This window comes from Oratosquilla oratoria, chromosome 2 (assembly GCF_046742065.1).
Source record: "Oratosquilla oratoria isolate Oo_2021 chromosome 2, ASM4674206v1, whole genome shotgun sequence".
In the NCBI taxonomy this organism is placed as follows: domain Eukaryota; kingdom Metazoa; phylum Arthropoda; class Malacostraca; order Stomatopoda; family Squillidae; genus Oratosquilla; species Oratosquilla oratoria.
Genome location: NC_134778.1, coordinates 90123213 through 90145712, shown reverse-complemented (window position 1 = coordinate 90145712; position 22500 = coordinate 90123213). Strand labels below are relative to the sequence as shown.

Below are 22500 nucleotides of genomic sequence, written 5' to 3'. Positions count from 1 at the left end.
TAATGGTCACATGGTTGTCAGTCGTTCAGGCTTGTAGCTTATCAAGAGTAACCTGCAGTGGAGAATAGTCAGCTGTGTTGTCAACGGTGATGCCAACAGTTGAGTCATCAACGTATTTCCAGTGATGGGAACTGTCAGCTAGAGCATCGTTAATTAACATTAGGAAGCACAGCAGTCCCATCTTGGTCCCTTTGAGGACTCCACAGGTCAGGTGTTGTTGGGTAGAGATCGAGCCTTTAAACCTGACACACTGTCTACGCTCACTCAGGAAATCCGACAGCCATGCTACTAGGTTGGGATGGAGACCAATGTCTATTGATTTCCTTATTATGTTGGTATGGTCAACCAGATCAAATGCTTTTCTATAACCAATGAAAGTGAGAGCAAGGGAAGTATTACGTTTGTCTAAATTTCTGTGAATAAAATCAAGTGTATTACGTTTGTCTAAATTTCTGTGAATAAAATCAAGTAGGTCAATTAAGCAGTGAGTAGTGGATGAAGTTTTGATGTTACCAAATTGTTGGGGATCTATTTTATTGCGTATGTTTCTATATGCCCAGTTGAAAATAAAGTCCTCACAGATGAGACTGGTGACGGGCGTGATGGTAATCGGCCTCAGGTCATTTAAAGACTGGGGGCTTGAGACTTTAGGGATGGGGGTGACATATGAAGTCTTCCAATCTCTGGGGCATTTGTTTTGAGTTGGAGAGGCATTGATTATCGAACAAAGAGGAATGGCAAGTTCAGGGGCAAATTCCTGGTAGAGCTTTAGTGGGAGGTCAACTGGTGTGGTGGATATTTTAGGATTGAAGCTTTTTAATTTCTAAACTACTTCAAACTCAAGAACAGGGTGGGGGGGGGGTGAAAGGTAGGCTGGGAGAATACGGGATCGAGCTTGCGGAGACTTTGACATATAGTAGCAAAGTGACTGTTGCTCTCCTGTGCTGCTTGTTCAGGGGTTGACTGAGAAATGCAAGGGAGAAAAGATGACTGGTTGTTCAAACCACATAGCTCTTTAATATCAAAGTACCACTGGTTGCTATTTACCTGTTTGAGATGGTTGACTCTGTTTGGATATGCCATTTTGGCAGTCTTAATTTCACGGATGATTTTGTGCTGGTGTCTGTATAGAATGTCTTGTTCCTCTGTCCCATCAGGCGTTTAATCCTTGGTGTAATCCATGGAATGTCTGAGGGGTGCATGGTCAGAGTCTTGGTGGGAAAAAATGGTGATAAGCCTCAGTGATGGTATTAACATAATTATCCCACTTAGTGTCAACATCTTCCACTAGGAGACCTTCTGACCTGGGATGGTGTACGATCCACTGCCCAAACACTCTCATGGCTGAGTCAAGGGTAGGCTTGTGAGTCCTGACAACAGCTGAGCCCACAGCTGGGGAGGTGGTAGGAGCTGGGGGCCAAAAGATAGAGAGGGTGGTAGGGGCTGGGGGAGGGGGTAGGTAGTATTGACTCAGGTCAGTCATGATAAGGTCAAGGTTATTCTTACCATTCGTTGGGAAATCTATGATTTGAGTAAGATGGAGTTGATTTAGGATGTCTGATATGTCCTATTGATTGAAGTCACCACATATGACGATCTTGGCCCCAGGAAATCTCATTCTCAGTGCATCTGCTGTATCAGTGATGTGGGAGACGAGCAGCTGTGCGGTGAGGGAGCGGAGGGGGGATGTTATACAACACAGAAAATGACAGATGCTGTATGGCGAGGATGGAAGGGAGGCGACACCCTCACCCACAAAGCCTCTACTCTCTCGGGGGTTACAACAGTCAGGTGTGAAGGGTTAAGGATTGTCCTGCAATACATTACTACACCCCTTCCTCGTTTGTCAGTCCTGAGATGGTGAAAAATTCGTAGCCCACAATTTTACACACTTCATAAACCACTTGCCACGCTTGAATAATGGCTACAATGTCAGCGCTAGTATCTTTCACTTTGTTATAACTTCATCGAGTTTATTGTTAAGCGATGTTACATTAGATACCAGTAAAGAAGGAAGGTCATACCATAATCTTGACACTTCGAAGTGTTTGTACTCTTTTTCGGGTGAGGGTTTTCTTTTCCTTTTTCCTGTGGTAATGACTGGGATGGTTTTGTTCAAGTGTTTACCTTACCTTCAACTACGGTTGCAGAATAGAAGAAGTGTTTTCAGGTGCACAATAACGTCCACAGACCTGAGCCTGCCCTGAAGCACCACATTTCGATGGGGCGGTAACGGAGCTTGGGAACCCACATTGTCACACACTAACACGGGCACTACACTTCACAAATGTTTCAAGAATCGTAGATGGAATATCCAGGATCACTGTCACAGCATCAGAAAGGAGATCTTAATAATAGAAGGGTGGTGGAGTCAGGTCAACAGGCAATGGGGTCAAGACATAGACCCAGGTCAGTAGATCAGTGTGTGTGAGTATTTACCTAGTTGTATTGTACGAGAAGGGGAGCTATGCTCGTGCTGACCCGTTTTTGTATCTCGTAAGATCAAGTTTATTAAATTCTTGTGTTGTGTTTGTACACACTATTTTTTCATCCAGTTTGTTCCATATATCTATCACTCTGTGTGGGAAGCTGTTCTTTTTAGGTCTCTTCTGTAGTTATCCTTTTTGAGTTTCATTGCATGTCCTCTTGTTTTTCCTCTGTCCCACTTTGATAAGTCCTCTCTATCAAGGCGTTCTTTACCTTTCATTATTCTGTAGATGGTTAGTAGGTCCCCTCGTTCTCTTCTTTGTTCCAGGGTTGGCAATTCCAATTCGGCCAGTCTTTGTTCATATGTCAGGTTTGAAAGTGTTGGGGCCATATTTGTCGTTGCTCTTTATATTCTTTCTAATTTTCTTATAGTCTTTTTTGTACTGGGTGACCGTATCAGCGCTGCATTTCCTTATCCAGGTTTTTAAAGGCCGCCTTTATTGATCTCAGCAAATTGTATGTTTCTCCGACTATTTTATTTATATGTTTATCTGGCGACATGGTTTTTTTTCCGTGTGTATCGCACTCCGTCCTCAGAGCAGGGGCTATGACCCCAGAAGGGTAAAAGCTTAGGTTTTCACTAGGTTGAGAGAACAAACCAGCGGTTCAAGTTTCTTTGTTTTATTACGAGTGTACTAGAGTGTGTCTATTGTTTCATGGGAGTTTCAAAATCTGAGCTACTGACCTGGGTCTATGAGCAGTCGCCGAGCGTCTGTCCTCCTTCTGTTTCCAAACCAGGATACCTCGGTAATGCTAGGCACCTCCCTCTAAGGCCTTACTTTTCATCTTGGTTTGTACATGATTGGATATGGACAAAACACCAATACACACTTGGCCAATAGCCATAGTCATTACACGACTTGGGATGGGTTAGCCGAATACACCAGGTTCTTTCATACTGCCAGATGGGGTCACCGGTGTCATGTGATGTATTAATTCCTTCGATAAAGGCTTTCAGCTGAGGCTCTTACGTCAACATTCCTTGGATATATCTACAGTATATCAGGTTATTGCCTTGATAAAAACACATGGATGGTACTATCGCCCACGAGGAATTGCGCATCACCGAAACTGTGTTACTAATGTGGTGAATGTGGTACGGGTATGGTTGTGCAGTTGGTCACCGTGTACAAGGGGGTGAATGGGTGTTGGCTGATGCTTATGGGCAGTGTGTATGATGATTCATACTTATTTCCCGTTTAAGGACAGACATCCCCCAAATCAGGCTCGCCCAAAATGGCTCGACAAAGAAACTGAAAAAAAGTATTGCTAAAAAGAAACAGGACTATAAGAAATACAAGTGCTCGGGTGCATTTAATGATTATCAAAGTTGTGTAATAATACAGAGAGATTAAAAAAATGCAATAAAAAACGAAAACGACGATACGAAATGAACATCGCTGATAAATTCAATGAGAATCCCAAATCCCAAAGAACTCTATGGTAACATTAGAGATAAAAAAAGGTTATTAGGAATCATATTGGCCCAATATCATCTGCTGACGGTCAACTTGAATATTCAAATGAAGGAATGTGTGATATCTTAAATAACTATTTCAGCTCAGTATTCGTGAACAAAACACCTCAAAGTGAACTCCAAACTGAGACCTGTGAAAAATCTAGGGGGAACCTACTACGGTAAATACAAAAAAATTAAAAAATTAAAAGGTATATAGAGAAACTCAGAAATAATGAAACACCAGGGACTGATGGTTGGCATCCAAAAATCTTAAAGGAAATGAAAAATGAGATTGTTGTTCCATTAGAAATTATTTTCAAGAAATCCATCATATCCGGAAATGTCCCAAGAGAATGCCAGGTAGTTAACGTTACTCCAATATTCAAAAAAGGTGACAAAAAGAAACAAAATAACTATAGGCCTATAAGTTTGACTTCCATCGTAGGAAAATTATGGAAACTATCATCAGAGATGCTATCGAACATAATTTAGAAAGTAACTGTTTGATAAATGATAGCCAGCATGGTTTCACACGGAAACGTTCTTGCGTGACTAACTTACTCGAATTCTACAACACAGTCATCTCGAATTATGACAAAAAATATAGATTTAATATATCTGGACTTTGCAAAAGCTTTTGATACCGTCCCCCACGAAAGGCTACTTACTATATTAGCTTCACACGGAAAAAAGTGGTAGCCTATTAAGTTGGATTAGAAATTAGTTGAATGATCGAAAACAGAGAGTTGTTTTAAATGGCAAAACTTCTAGATGGAGGGATGTTGCGAGTGGGGTTCCTCAGGGTTCCGTTCTTGGGCCACTTCTATTCATAGTATATATAAATGATATAGACCACTGGCTAAAATCTATTGTCTCCAAATTTGCTGATGATACAAAACTGTGCGGAATGGCAAATAATCACTTAGATCAATTAGATATTCAAGAAAATCTATATAAATTACAGTAATAGTCTGAAAAGTGGCTAATGAAATTTAACACAAGTAAATGCAAGGTTATGCACACAGGTAAGAATAACAGTAAGTACGATTACAAGTTATTTAGAAATTCGCTAACAAAAATGGATAGTGAAAATGATCTATGCGTAATTATCAGCAACTATCTCAAATCATCTAAGCAATGTATTTCAGCCTCTGAGAAAGCAAACAAGATTGATTTCACGATCTTTTGACTTCAAAAGTCCATCACTCATTAGCAAGCTATATAAATCGTTAGTTCGTCCACATTTGGAATATGCTGTTCCCGTATGGTCACCGAATCTCATTAAAGACATTGACAGATTGGAAAAAGTACAACGGCGAGCCACAAAACTGATTCCAAATATAAAAAATAAATCATACAAAAATCGACTAAAACATATGAATCTATTTTCCCTAAAAAAAGCGTAGACTCAGACAGAGGCGACTTGATACAGGTCTTTAAGATTCTAAAGGGAATTGACAACATCAAAAGTGACAAAATTTTCACACTGAATGAAAATCGGACAAGAAATGATGGTCTCAAACTATCAGGAAATAGATTTAATTTGGAAGTGGGTTGAAACAACTTCGCCAACCGTGTAGTTAATGAACGGAATAAACTTCCTGCAGAGGCAGCGCAATGTAGTTCAGTTCGAACCTTTAAGATTCGTATAGATAAACACCTAAGCAAGATGTTGTAATGACCCCATTTCCTTTTATCAACAGAGAGCCAACCAGACTCGTAGCAGGGGGTAACTGATGTCGCTGTTCACTAGCGAATTTCTCATATGGTTACAATGGCGAAAGCGTGAAAGTGATTCGTTCTGGTCCTTACACCCTGCTACGAGTGTGGTTGGCTCTCTTGTGTAAAAAGGAAAGGAGGTCGCAGGCAGCGATCTTTCCTAATCTCGGGAACCAGTAGCATTCCGAGTTCGGAGAGTTTTAGACCATCAGTGGCTGAGCGAATAAAGACATTGTCTCGGGAGCCTCTTGGCGTCAGAGCGGTAGGTTCGAGTCCTATACGCGATGGCCATAAAAATTATCTGATTGATGTCGCTGTTCACTAGCGAATTTCTCATATGGTTACGATGTCGAAAGCGTGAAAGTGATTCGTTCTGGTCCTTACACCCTGCTACGAGTGTGGTTGGCTCTCTGGTGTAAAAAGGAAACGGGGGCGCAGGCAGCGATCTCTTCTAATCTCGGGAACCAGTAGCATTCCGAGTTCGGAGAGTTTTAGACCATCAGTGGCTGAGTGGATAAAGGCACTGTCTCGGGAGCCTCTTGGCGTCGGAGCAGTAGGTTCGAGTCCTATATGCGACGGCTATTAAAATTATCTGGTTGATGTCGCTGTTCACTAGCAAATTTCTCATATATATATAAATATATGTATATATATATATATATATATATATATATATATATATATATATATATATATATATATATGTGTGTGTGTGTGTGTGTGTGTGTTAATGATGAAAAACACATGATTGGGAACAGAGACTTTATTCCTGACCAGTTTCGTCTTATGAGCCTTTTTCAGAGGTAATGATATACAAAATGTAAGTGCATTGGTATTGTAGGAAGTTGCTGTGGTTCACGAGAGATGCGGGGGTGAGAATCTGCATGTTGATTAGTCCGTTGGTTATACTGGGTCTGTGTGTGGCAGGCGGAGGGCCTGCTTCTGTGTGGTCAATTGTCCTAAGGTGTATTTGGCGGCATAATTTACAACTTTAACATCGCATGTTCTGTTGGTGCAATCGTTGGTGTTTATGTATATCGCTTCTAATGTTTTTCTTTATAGTTTGCTTAGGTTTTCATGAAGAATGCTTGCTTGGCTCCATTGAGGTAAATGCTATTTTTTTTTCGATGTAGTTTATCCAGGCGTTTGTTTCGCGGTGGTGACGGACATCATCTCAGTGTTCGTACAGACGTTTGTTTAATCCCCTATAGTTTTCATCATAGTAAGCAGAGTTGCACCCCGAGCAGGGGATTTTGACAAGAACACTGTTGGGTTGGGGGGATTTTGTTTTTTGAGATTTGTTATGTTGTGTATTTTTCGTACTTTGTCTGGTATTACTATGATGCCTTGGTTAGTTGGTGAGTTAAGTCTGATGATGGTGCTATGAGGATATCTTCATTCTTGGTTTGTGGTTCTGTGATGTTTCTTTGTTGATTTTCTTTAGCTTTGTGTAGAGCTCTGGCGATGATACCAGTTGGGAAGCGTAGTGTTTTAGATGTAGTGGTGATGTGATCTATTTCTTCTTGAAGGTATTCTGGGCTGCAAATTCGCAGTGCTCTTAAAAAGAAACCTATCAGTATGCCACTCTTGGTTCTATCGCTGTGGGCACTATAGTAGTGTATGTAGTCGTCTTTGTTTGTGGGTTTTCTGTAAACTTTGAATGTTGTTGTTTTATTGTTTCATACGATTAAAGTGTCAAGGTATGGGAGAGAGTCTTTGTTTTCTTGTTCTATTGTTAATTGTATTTTATGATGTGCTTGGTTTAAATTGTATAGAATAATGTCAATATCTGTGTCCTTTGGTATGATGAGTAGATACTCGTCTACAAACCTGAACAAGGTGGTGCCATCGGGGAGGAATTGTTTGGAGCTGTTTTGTTCTAGAGCTTTCATTGCTAAGCAAGTATCTATAGCAATGAGGGGCGATCCCATTGGTAGGCCGTCGTGCTGCTGGCAGGTTTTACCATTGAATGTATATATATATATATATATATATATATATATATATATGTATATATATATACATATATATATATACATATACATACATATATATATATATATATATATATATATATATATATATATGCAAAATAACCACAGGAGAAGAGAAACTTGTAGACAGTAAGTACTTTCGTATATTACATCTTCAGACTAAATGAAAGAGATACAGAGTTGTGTTTAAATGTAAGTATCAGGTAGCAACCGTAGGGGGGGGGGGAGACAATACAATGCGGTGTGGGGGGAGTGATCCTACCTCCATCGACCTGACCAACACATATGGTTCAATCTGGCGGAAACATCTTGGTCACCATTTGGGTTACCAATTTATCATTTTTAAAATGTCTATAGCTTAAGTTTATATTTTTATCAAAAGTGCCTGATAACAAGCAAGATTCTATTACATTCCTTTCATGTAGGTTCTTTCCTTTGGCTAAAATTGTTGCCTTAGACCAAGCAATACGATGGTTGTATAATGCTTTGTGTTGAAATAACGCATTATTTTCCTGGTCAGATCTCACACTATATTTCTGTTGGAAAATCCTTGTTTCCAAGTTTTTCCTAGTTTGTCCGATGTAAAATTTGTTATAATCTTGGCAATGCATTTTATAGACAACACCGTTGTTGTTAGGCGGGCTGTTCTTAATTAAAGTTTTTTTAATGGTGTGGTCATATTACTTTGATATCCAATTTCTTGAGTATGTTGACAATACTAAGAAAGCTTTCATGAAAAGGAAGAACAAGTGTATTAAGTTGTTTATGGTTTTCTTGTTCTTGATTGTGTGCTTTGTAAAAACGTTTCTTGGCAGTATTGTGACATTGATTAAGAATATGAGTGGGATATTTTAACTTTTCCCCAATATTCCGGATAGTTCTAATTTTGTCATCAATAAGTTCAGGATCTGAAATCCTGTAAGCTCTCAAGTACATGGAAATAAAAACTGATCTTTTTATATTGATATGGCGATTAGAATAAAAATGAACATTGGAAAGAATGTTGGTAGATTTTCTGTAGACTTTTGTTTTCAGAATATCATTGTCTCTAATCATTTCAACATCCAAAAAGGGCAAGCTGTTGTTATTTTCTTTTTCAAGAGTGAAGTTGATGGAGGGTACCAATAAATTTAGATTAATAAGGAAATCATTAATAGATAGGTCATTAGGCCAGAAATACAAAACATCGTCTACATATCTGAACCAAATAACTTTTTCATTTTTAATAGTTGGTAATAAATATTTTTCAAAATGTTAAATGTAGATGTTAGCTATAACCGGTGAAAGAGGATTCTCCATAGCCGTCCCGAAGGTCTGTGTGTAATATTTCCCCTCAAAGACACAGACTTATTAATTTTACAAAACTTTTACAAAGGATACCATCAATACTGTTACCTAGAATATTTGGGAGAAAGGTTAAAACATCTTGAATTGGGACATGAGAAAAGAGCCTAGTAACATCGTAACTAACTAAATTGCAAGGATAATCAATGTTAAGAGATTTAACCTTTTTAATCAAGTCTTCGATATTTTGAATAAATGAGTTAGAAATAGTACATACAAAGGGAGAAAGTTTTGTCACAAGCTATTTAGAAAGCTTGTAGCTCACAGAGCCTCCAGAATTGATGATGGGCCTAATGGGATGGTTTGGCTTGTGAGTTTTGATAAGACCATACAAATAAGGTGTTGAAAGATTTTGTGTAGAAAAATATTTGATCAAATCTTCTTTACCTTTAAGTAATGTTATTAATTCTTTATGGAAATTCTTATTTACCGTGTCATTAGGATCTCTGTTAAGTTCATAATAAGTGTTTTTATCTTGTAAGTGATCAATTACTTTGTTAAGATAATTACTTTTATCCATCATAACTAAGGCATTGCTTTTATCAGCTTTAGTTATGTGTAGAGATTTGTCTTCCTTTAAAGTTAACATGGCTTTAACAGATCTTTTTGGAAATGTGTTTTCTTTACAATTAAGCACAGTACCATAAATTAAACTCCTAATTAAACCACTGTTTTCACTTGAATGTTTCTTAAATTTAAAAAGAGACATCCCAATTTCAACAGAGAAGATCAAAATCGAGGAAGGAGTACGGCAAGGTGATATAATTTCACCAAAATTATTTACAGCTTGCTTGGAAGAGATTTTCGGAAGGTTGAGTTGGAAAGATAAATGTTTAAAGATTAATGGCGAATATTTGAACCACCTAAGATTTGGGGATGACATTATTCTTGTTTCAGAAAGAGTAGAAGACTTGCAAGATATGCTAAGTGATATGAACAAGGAAAGTCTCAAAGTAGGTTTTAAAATGAATAAGAGTAAAACCAAAGTAATATTCAACACGAAAGTTCAAAGTAAAGAGATTATAATCGATAGTGAAAGTCTTGAAAAAAGTTGAAGAGTATAATTATTCAGGCCAGATGGTGAAAGTAACAAAAGATCATGATAATGAAATAAAAAGTGTTTGGTAAGCATAATAAGATCCTGAGAGGCTCTCTACCTTTATGTTTGAATTGTAAAGTTTACAATCATTGCATTCTGCCAGAAATATACGGGTGTGAGACTTGGAAATTGACGAAGGCGATGGAAACAAAGCTAAAGACTGCACAGAGGAGAATGGAGAGATCAATGATGGGAATAACGCTGAGAGACCGAAAGAGAGTAAGTTGAGTGAGAGAGCAGACTAGAGTGAAAGATACTGTGGAGGCGGTAAAAGAAAGTGGAATTGGGCAGGTTAGTGCGAACGACTGATGAGCAGTGGAGCAATTGTGTTAGTGAGTGGGCGCTGCGAGATGGGAAGCATGGAAGAGGGAGACCAGACAGATGGTGGAGAGACGAGATTGAGAAGTTTGTAGGAGTGATGTGGCAGAGGTTGGCGCGGTCGTGTGAATCATGGAATGCTATGAAGGAGGCCTTTGATCAGCAGTGGACTCAGTATGACACACACACACACACACACACACACACACACACACACACACACACACACACACACACACACACACACACACACACACACACACACACACACACACACACACACACACATATATATATATATACACATATATGTATATATATATATATATATATATATATATACATATACTGTATGTATATATATAAATGTACACACACACACACACACACACACACACACACACACACACACACACACACACACACACACACACACACACACACACACACACACACACACACACACATATATATATATGTATATATATACATATACATATATGTATATATATATGTATATATATATATATATATATGTATATATATATATATATATATATATATATATTGTCACGTACCTAATGTCCACGTATTTTTTTTTCTCGTGTTGGTTGTTAGTTGTCTACCAGCACGTACCTAACCCCCCCCCTTATCTGTCAATTGTGTTTACCAGTGTCACACCCAGAAGGTCAACATATGTCAGATTACCGTGGGTGTTTCCGTACCCTGCCTTCAGGTCAAGTAAGCCGTGAGTGTAGCGTATATGGGTGTAAATTACCAAATTCTTATGTTTCTTTCCTTATAATTTTACCAGCTTTATTTATTACAACTTATACACAGTTACCACATATCAGTACGCTGCGACGTACTTCATTTTTTGTATTGTATTTAATTGTAGACGTGTGGTAACAATTTCCATCACCGGCTGGCTGGACTTGCGCATTTGCGCACTCGAGTTGCCAGTAAATTATTTTGTGGTATTTCTTTTATTTTCTTGGTGTTAGTCTTAAGGTTTTCTAATACATAATATTTGTATTGTGTGTGTAATTTAAGGTTATGTAAGTGGTTAGGCTGTTTGTTGTTGTAGAGAGTGGGATAGGAAAAACTTCCTTTTGTTATACCCTTCGGATCCATTGACCTATGAGGTCAATCACGAGTATTTTAGAGAGGCTCAAACCTCTCTCGACGCTTCTTCTTCCTCATCTCGTTCGAATCGGTAGCCGGCCATCCGTCTCCCTTTTGCGGAGACTTTTCCCCTCAAGGCATGTAGTAACAGCCAAGGGTTTAAAACACGTTAGTGGTTTTTATAGGAAGTACGTCCTAGGTCTGGTGCGGATTTTTTGTTAGGATTTCAGTTTTTTTTCTAATTGGTGTGTCCTACAGGCTTTTACCAATTTGTTCTTTTGAGTGACCTTGTTAATCTCTTTCCCCCCAGCTTTTGTTTATCCACGTTACGTGAAGTACATAAGAACATAAGAATGAAGGCGACTGTAAGAGACCATAAGGCTTACACTAGGCAGCTCCGTATCCATCACCACCTGTCATCCCCATCCATAAAGTTGTCCAATCGTTTCTTAAAGCAACTGATACTTTCAGCGCTTATTACATGGTTACTAAGTTTATTCCATTCGTCGACCACCCTATCAGTAAACCAATTCTTGCCTATTTCCTTCTTAAATCTAAATTTGTCCAATTTATAACCATTACTGCGAGTTCTGCCCTGTTGTTTTAATATGAATACCTTGTTTGCATCACCCTTGTTAAAGCCTTTGATCCACTTGAACACCTCTATTAAATCACCCCGCACTCTGCGTCTTTCCAGAGAGTGTAAGTTAAGGTGCCTAAGCCTCTCTTCGTAAGGCAAATTTCTGAGTCTATGTATCATTTTGGTCATTCTTCTCTGTACTGATTCTAGTGAATTGATGTCCATTCTGTAGGACGGAGACCAAAACTGTACCGCATAGTCAAGGATGGGTCTAACTATCGCTAGATAGAGTTTAATAATTACCTCTGCACTTCTATTCGTTACCGTCCTAGTAATGAAACCTAATGCTCTGTTTGCTTTATTCCTGGCGCTAATGAACTGTTTCCTGGTTTACTTTATATACTTAAGTTTTCATACTTGCTCTTCACTGTGGGAGGTTACCGGTGACCTAGAAGAGGTTACCTGATAATTCAGGCAGTAATAAAATATCACATGCTAGGGGTAGCCTCCGGCTTCGTGTTGTGACGAAATGTATGCTTGGGTTTATGGCGTTTTATCAGGGACTTAGATTTGTAGGGTTATGTCTCATACTTGGGTTTGTGGTGGTTTGTTTCTTGTTAGTTTTATACCATGGACTTCCCTTCAGTGGTTTTAATGGGCTCCTAATGTCAGGTGGTATGAAAGGCGACGGCATAACCTCATTGTCGCCATGCCAATATAAGTGGAGGGGAGGGCTTCACAGTTTCCTCGTGACATTTCATCACTGCCTGAGTTACCAGGTAACCTTTCCCAGGGGACTGGTAACCTCCTACAGTGAAGAGCAAGTATGAAAACTTAAGTATATAAAGTGATATAATTACACAATTCACCTGAACAATTCTTATCCTGACCAGATAAAACATCCTTATAGCTACTGAAGAAGGGTCTTGAACCCGAAATCGCCATATAGCTAACATGACCACCTATGGTGAAGTCCTAAACCTCCTTTCAAAGGAACACAAGTTCATAGTAAGGCATATACCTTTAAGAAAATGATAAATGCACAATTAGCCATTATATATATATATATATATATATATATATATCTATATCTATATATATGTGTGTGTGTGTGTGTGTGTGTGTGTGTGTGTGTGTGTGTGTGTGTGTGTGTGTGTGTGTAACCATTACTAACCATCACCTACCACGCACGTGATCCACATGCTTGCAACATAGCGAGACTCCCCTCTTGCTTACCTTGCTTTCCCAGAACAACCACATACACCTAACGCAGCAGAAATCAGACAAAACAGGATATCGCCACGAACATGCCAAATGCCACCAGACTAACCCATTAAACCCCCTTTATTATACCTATCCCTATTATATTACCCATAAGCTAACATATATATACCATGTCTAATCATACCCACCAACCATACGACTAACTCCAATAAGTAGAACTAACTCCAAAGCCTAAGAATAGCAACTAACACCTTTACTTATAACACCCTACCAACCCACCTTTATTAACAACACCTATGTCACCAAGCCAGCAGAGCTGAGCAGGCCGAGAGGCTGCCAGCCAGTTGTGCCCTAGGTCAAGGCCTGGCACTTATTGTATATTGCCCATATATACATCTGTTGTTAATAACTCCCGATTGTGTTTTTATAAATAAATAGAAGAAACTCCCCGTTTTGAGTTTATCTCGCCCGCATTAAGTCCCCCCTTATGTAGCCTACACAAACCAAAAGGTTACATAACTGGCGGCAGCGGTGCTCCCACGCTCTGAATAGAAGCGCCGTCCTCAGCCACACAACCAAGGTTACACAACCAATCAAACTGGCGAGCGGTGCTCTCATTCCAAACTCCGAAGAGACAAGCCTACTTTATACCAAGAAACACTGATTACACTTGCGCCTACCACAGAAGGCCGAATAAAATCTTCAGCCACTCAAGCCACGCCTACCATTCAGAAGGAACAGACCACGGTCTACGAAGAAGAAATCGTCTATCTTCGACTTCTCATATCTTCAATCAAGCTCCCAGAATAAAGAAATCAAGCCACTTGATTCTATTCAGCTCCAAGCAACATACACGCCAACCAGCCACGCCTACCATTCAGAAGAAACAGACCACGGTCTACGAAGAAGAAATCGTCTATCTTCGACTTCTCATATCCTCAATCAAGCTCCCACAATAGAGGAATCAAGCCACAGGATTCTCTTCACCTCCGCATCAAAAAGCAAGCCCATCGCTTTGTCAGCAAGCTTTCAAGCAAGCGACAAGTCTACACACTACCCCTCCACCAACCGCTCCCTTCGAGACGACAGTCTGACTTCTAAGATAGCAGCTGTGACCTGCAGTTGCACTAATCTTAGAATCGGTGGTGAAATCGTGAGGCATTCGATTCTAAACCACCTGGTGGCAGTTCGCTACCAGTCGGACAGAGACACCTATGTCAGAATAGAAGAAAACAAATGTCAACTGTACACATCACCGTATCAAGACTCCAATCCAGTATCAAACAAGACTCCCAACCAAGTGATCGAACTTCAATCAAGCCACAAGACTCTATTCAGCTACCACAAGACTCCCAACCAGGAGATCGAACTTCAGTCAAACCACAAGATTCCATTCAGCTACCACAAGACTCCCAGCCAGGTGATCGAACTTCAATCAAGCCACTAGATTCCATTCAGCTACAACAGGACTCATCTCCCAGCGGAAGAGAATACTCCACCTCGCCCCCCCCCCCACGACTGACTCGCAAAACGCAGAATCTGCCGACTCAGCAACACACTCGGTAAGCATTACTAACCACCCCTCTATTCCTTCAAGCAGTAAGCCCAAGCCGAGACCAGACGAATCTAATCAGCTGTAGAGATCTAGCATACCAACTCCAAGATCGACACGACATCACGACTTCAGTCAAGACGTAGTGGACCCAGGCCAACGAGACACATCTAAGGGACAATCTCATCCATCATCCACAATTACCGTCACCAATCACCGTGAGTATAAACCATAGACTCCCACTAACCCCCCCCCCCTTTTATAATTCAGGAGCCGGACGAGAACCCGCGTCCACCCCCACCCCCTTCATGACCAGCCAGACCAGGGAACTCGCAGCGTTTAGGCCCAGACCCCCCCCCCCCGTCATGACCAGCCAGACCAGGGAATTCGCAGCGGTTAGGCCCCAGACCAGCCTAACCCACCTCCACCCCCCTCCATGACCACCCAGACCAGGAGCCTCGCAGCGGTTAGGCCCCGACCCGCCTAACCCACCTCCACCCACTTCCACCCAGACCAGGAACTTCTCAGCTGTTAGGCCCGGACCAGCCTAACATACCTGCTCTTCGCATCCGCATCAGGTCAGCATCCTCGCTTACCCACCCCTTGTGTCAACTCAACTCTACCAACCAACCACACCCTCCACCCACCGCCACCCTTGGCTCGAGCTGCTCTCGAAAATTGCTAGGAATCATATCTTCAGCCTACACCAGTCACAAACCACAGTGCCAGCCAGTGCTACCTACTCGTCAGTCATCAAGTTCAAGTAATGTACCCCCCTTTTTTTCCACGAATATTTACAGCTACTCAATTGTAAACACATTATGTCGCAAACGAACCGATAGACAAATACAAATAATCTAAATAGAACTATCAGAAATAACTATTAATTACAGTTATAGTTATAGAATATCAAAGACCACGATAGATAGAACTCAATAGTTAAATTATAAAACATATCCCAGTGCAATTTGACATTTCTGTGTTGGACATCTACCTGATTGGAACAACACAGAAATTCTACACGAGGGATTTGAGAAGAAAATGAGAAAAACTGTGGAAGCTGCACATATCGCCACCAACAAGAACAACAACGACAGAGACGGATTTAAGTGCCTCTCGAAAGCAGCAAGTGTCCTAATAATAATTAAATCGTTAGCCAAAGGGAAAACATGACGCTCATACCTTGGCGGGTTCCCTCTCGCTACGAATATAAGAATTGTGATCCGTCTGTAATGCTGTAGTCCTCTGAAGAAGACCAAGTTGGTCGCAACGTTAGGGCAATAAACTCTATTCCTAACACATCTTCGTTTGCCCTTCCCCACCCACATTCTCTCTCATATATGTATATGTTGTGAAGCTTGGTCGGGGACTTGTACGGTCCTTTTGAACCATCGCACATAGCTCAGTCGCTAGCGTCTTGACTTTGTGATTATGCACGCACAGGTCAAGGTTCGATTCTCTTGGCAGAGCTTCTAAAAATGTCCAATCTGTCTTTAACATACACAACTTGTCGGAGGGCTCGCCTAATACGGGGATTGGATGAAAATGAGACTACTGTAGGTCTTCTGATGTTACGTGAAGCGTGGTCAGGGACTGGTACAGTCTTTTGAACCATCGCACGTAGTTCAATCGCCAGCGGCTTGACTTTGTGATTATGCACGCACAGGTCAGGATTCAAATCCCTTGGCAGAGCTTCTAAAAATGTTCAATATATATATATACATATATATATATATATATATATATGAATATGTATACGTATATATATATATATATATATATATATATATATATATGTATATATATATGCATCCAACGCTGAGTTTGTGAAGTGAAAAAAAAAAAAAAAGTCCTTTATCTACTCCCACTCCGGTGGATCTCGGACCGCACGTGGTTGCTCTGCCTTTAAGAAGCTTCCCTAAAGTGGTCTCACTAATTACCGACCAAACCCGACCAATGACAATTTTTTGCTGAAATGCACAATTGTATATAAAAAATTAGCATATTGTTGCATTATTTGAACTATTTTCTTTAAAATGTGTGATTTTCATGTAATTTGATCAAAGAGAAGTTACGTTTTTATCCTGTGCAAAATTACCGACCACAGCTACGAATACAGTCCGTCTCACTAATTACCGACCAAACCCGACCAAGGACGGTTTTGCTCAAATGCAAAATTTTATATATAAAACTAGCATATGTTTGCATTATTTGAACTATTTTCTTTAAAATGTGTGATTTTCATGGAATTTGCAAAATTACCGACCACAGCTACGAATTTACCAACCAAACCCGACCAAGGACGTTTTTTGCTCAAATGCACAATTTATGTAAAAAATTAGCATATGGTTGTATTAGTTGAATTATTTTCTTTAAAATGTGTGATTTTCATGTAATTTGACCAAAGAGAGGTTATGTTTTTAGCTCCTGCAAAATTACCGACCACAGCTACGAATACCGTCCAGCCCGCCATCTATGATCACTGGTGGTATGGATCAAACTACACCCTATTAAGTTTCTTATCATTGTGTTATTAGTGTGATAGATTGCATATAATTGAATTATTTGACCTATTTTCTTTAAAATGTGCGATTGATTTACCGACCATAGCTACGAATACCGTCCAGCCCGCCATCTATGATCACTGGTGGTATGGATCAAACTACACTATTAAGTTTCTTACTATGGTGATATTAGTGTAATAGATTACATATGGTTGAATTATTTGAACTATTTTCTTTAAAATGTGCTATTTTCTGCAAAATGACCGACCACAGCTACGAATACCGTAAAAAATTAGCATAAGGTTGCATTATTTGAACTATTTTTTCTTTGATCAAATTACATGAAAATCACACATTTTAAAGAAAATAGTTCAAATAATGCAACCATATGCTAATTTTTTACATAAGATTATGCATTTGAGCAAAAACCATCCTTGGTCGGGTTTGGTCGGTAAATTCGTAGCTGTGGTCGGTAATTTTGTAGAGGCTAAAAACGTAACTTCTCTTTGATCAAATTACATGAAAATCACACATTTTAAAGAAAATAGTTCAAATAATGCAACCATATGCTAATCTTTTATATAAAATTGTACATTTGAGCAAAAACCGTCCTTGGTCGGTAATTAGTGAGACCCTCCCTAAAGTACAGTTACAGTCAACGGATGGGTTGGATTCCGAGCCTAGAATGGATTTCGTCCAACGATGGAGGATTTAGGTTGGAATCCAAACCTAGGGACGCCCAACGCAATGCCGTTGTATTGAAGAGATCCGAGGGAAAGAAACTGAATATATATATATATATATATATATATATATATATAATATATATATATATATATATATATATATATATATATATATATATATATATATAAAGGGTATTCATATATATTGCATATTTAAGTAATACATATATAATCTATTCAGTCAGAGGAGATAAATTATTTATTATTATAAAATTATCTTGAAATAGAAAATAAATTTTATGGAATTTGTATTGTGGCAATAATCAAACAGTCGTTTAAATATTGCTGTATGCATTGGTAATTGTTCTTACGCGCGACAACTTCTCACCATTTGGTTGATATCTACACTTTTCATCGCCATGGAGTGGAATACTGAAGTTATCCATGCTCTAGTACAAAAGATACGACTACAAGAGGCTCTTTAAGATGTGAAGGATTTCGACTATATTAAAACATAATGCTAATATAATCTCCCTTTCTCTCACCGAGTCAGCCCTTCAATTACATTCTCTATGAATGACAAATATCTTCTGCCTCGTGCTCTATAATCTGAGTGTGTGTGTGTGCATGTGATTCACCATGGTCTTGGGTCACGTGTTGGACTCGTGATCGACAGCTAATACCCTCCCAGAAGAAAATTCACAGCTCATACATGCCCGATCTGGGTATTGCTGTGACCTTACACGCACGCACGCACGCACACACACACACACACACACACACACACACACACACACACACACACACACACACACACACACACACACACGTGCGTGCGCGCATGTGTGTGTGAGTGTGTGTGTGTGTTAGTGTGTGTATATGTGTGTGTGTGTGTGTAAGATACAAAGATCGTCAAATATGTATTTTAGATAGATCATGAGTCGTTCAAACTTATTTGAGATAAGATATTTGAGAAAGAGGCTTAGACATTGGCTCTGCCAATGAGAATCCTCGTTCTGGATAGAGGTTTCGGTTTGCTGTAGCTTGTTTAACGTGATTGGTGGGAATTTATCTACACGGTAAGACTGGACTTACGTGGAACCACTTATAATAGGATGCACGACTGCAAAAGTTGTACTGTAAGCTTTTCGTCAACTAGTGTAACCATACCTTAATGCTGACCATTCTGCGCCAGATCCATTCGACTTTGTTTTCGTGTTTCGTTACAAAGTCCTTCGCAACAAGAAATTTACCTCTTCATGCTGCATATTATGAATACCACGGAGTCTCCAGCTCTAGTTTGAAGGGAACACAGCTGGTGAGGAGCCAGTATAAAGAGAAAAGAGTATGTAACAAAAATTCCGAGTGTAACCAGGTCCATCCACCACAAAATCCTTCATCCGATGTGGGAACATCTGAACGAACATTTTATTCGCCTCGCTGTTGTAATGACTTTGGATTAGATAAATATTTACGAGGAAACACGCTAATAATAATGATAATATACTAAGAAAATATACAATGATTATTATGAAAAGGATTGGGGAGGAGGCGATCCTTGTATGTTTTTTTTTTTTTTTTTTTTTTTAATGCGATAATTGTCAGGCGATTGCTGAACTAAGTGAAATTTCACAAGCTTCTTAATAAGTTCTTATCGAAATTGAACAATTATGCTGCCTAAGGACATGGTGGGGAGGGGGGGGGTCACAGTTGAATATCTAAATATATTGTGAAATGTATAATATATTTCGTTACACATACAGCATCTACAGATCGGAAGTAAAATCAACGCAAGCAATAAATTCAAAGTCAGTGGATCACGGGACGAAGTTACTCTAAAAGACAGGCCGTGCTGTTAGCTGCTGTAGGATGAGTAGGTTGACTCATGATTACAAAGGATTACAAAGACGAAGCATGCCGACAGGAGACCTTTTGGTCCATCTAGGTCGGATGCGAAAAAAATAATAATAATAATAAATGAATAAATAAAAACTATGATAATGTAGATAATAAATAAGATACATAAATAAATGCATAGGTATAGTTAAATGATAAACAAACAGGTAAATAGTAAATGATAATAAATTGACATAACTAATAATAAATGAGAATCAGCCAAATGACAAAAAAATAATATAGGATATATTATAATAATTACAGCATCTTGCTTAGGTGTTCATCTAAATGATTCTTAAAGTTTCGAACCATAATACATTGCACTGCCTCTCCAGGAAGTTTATTCCATTCATTAACTACACGGTTGGCGAAGTTGTTTCTATCCACTTCCAAATTTAATCTATTTCCGGAGAGTTTGAGACCATTGTTTCTTGTCTGATTCTTATTCAGTGTGAACATTTTGTCACTTTTGATGTTGTCAATTCCATTTAGAATTTTAAAGACCTGTATCAAGTCTCCTCTTAGTCTACGCTTTTTTTTTAGGGAAAACAGATTCATATGTTTTAGTCGATTTTCGTATGATTTATTTTAAATATTTGGAATCAGTTTTATGGCTCGCCGTTGTACTTTTTCCAGTCTGTCAATGTCTTTAATGAGATTCGGTGACCATGCGGAAACAGCATATTCCAAATGTGGACGAACTAACGATTTATATAGCTTGTTAATGAGTGATGGACTTTTGAAGTCAAAAGATCGCGCAATCAGTCCTAGAATCTTATTTGCTTTTTCAGAGGCTGAAATACACTGCTTGGATGATTTGAGATCGTTACTGATAATTACGCCGAGATCATTTTCACTATTCACTTTTGTTAACGAATTTCCAAATAACTTGTAATCGTACCTACTGTTATTTTTACCTGCGTGCTTTGCCTTACATTTACTTGTGCTAAATTTCATTAGCCACTTTTCAGACCATTGCTGTAATTTATTTAAATCTTCTTGAATATCTAATTAGTTTAAGTGATCATTTGCCATTCCGCACAGTTTTGTATCATCTGTAAATTTGGAAACAGTAGATTTTAGTCCATGGTCTATATCATTTATATATACTATGAATAGAAGTGGCCCAAGAACGGAACCCTAAGGAACTCCACTTGTAACATTTTTCCATCTAGAAGTTTTTCCATTTAAAACAACTCTCTGTTTTCGATCATTCAACTAATTACTAGTCCATCTTAATAGGCTACCACTTATTCCGTGTGAAGCTAATTTAGTAAGTTGTCTTTCGTGGGGGACGGTATCAAAAGCTTTTGCAAAGTCTAGATATATTAAATCTATATGGTTTCTTTTGTCATAATTCGAGATTGTAGAATTCGAGTAAGTTAGTCACGCAAGAACGTTTCCGTCTGAAACCATGCTGGCTATCATTTATCAAACGGTTACTTTCTAATGGATGTTCGATAACATCTCTGATGATAGTTTCGATAGTTTTTCCTACGATTGAAGTCAAACTTATAGGCCTATAGTTATTTAGTTTCTTTTTCTCACTTATTCTCTTGGGACATCTCCTGATATGATGGATTTCTTGAAAATATTTTCTAATGGAACAACAATCTCATTTTTCATTTCCTTTAAGATTCTTGGATGCCAACCGTCAGGCCCTGGTGTTTTATTAACTTTGAGATTCTCTATACACTTTTTAATTTTTTCTGTTGTTATATTTACCGTAGTGAGTAAGTTTACCCTAGACTTTTCACAAGTTTCAGTTTGGAGTTCACTTTGAGGTGTTTCGTTTACGAATACCGAGCTAAAATAATTGTTTAAAATATTACACATTCCTTCATTTGAATATTCAAGGTGACCGTCAGCAGATAATAGTGGACCAATGTGATTCCTATCAACCTTTTTATCCCTAATGTAACTATAGAATAGGATGCTGACGTAGTCGTGAAGCATTTGTTTTTCTGCGTCTTTTTTTTCTTGTCTGTGTGTTAGTGTGTGCGTGTATGTACACCGCACATCTTATAGACATTTTAAGGGTAGGAAGGAGGATGATCTTGTTAGCGGTGTTGAGTGAGGACTTCTCGAAGAAGGCTTGCAGTGAAGTCATTTTCCAGGGGTTCCCAGATTTTCAGCTCATCGACCCCCTGGTAAAGTTTAAGATTTTCTATAGACCCCCAAAATATTAATTCACGAATTATGTCAGTTTATTATTATTATTAGTGTTGATATTGTTATTAATCTTAGTATTATTATTATTATTATCATGATTATTATTATGATTATTATGATTATTATTATTATTATTATTATTATTAGTATTATTATCATTATTATCTATATATTAATACGATAGCGTGTGTGTTATTTATTTATTTTGTGTGTCACGCAAAACTGAATGGTTGAAATAAGGCATGTTTATTCCGTAGACTTTATTATATATCAATACGATAGCGTGTGTGTTATTTATTTATTTTGTGTGTCACGCAAAACTGAATGGTTGAAATAAGGCA

The 22500-nt window shown here is 38.7% G+C and overlaps 1 protein-coding gene across 1 annotated transcript in view; it reads left to right on the top strand.

Annotated features, from left to right (window-relative positions):
* Window positions 1-15617: 15617 nt before the first annotated feature.
* Window positions 15618-22500, top strand: part of LOC143041086 (2-hydroxy-3-oxopropionate reductase-like) — a 31949-nt gene continuing 25066 nt past the window's right edge. The window contains exon 1 of the mRNA XM_076212780.1: window positions 15618-15664. The gene's annotated coding sequence lies outside the window, so the exon portion shown is untranslated. The remainder of the gene's footprint in view (window positions 15665-22500) is intronic.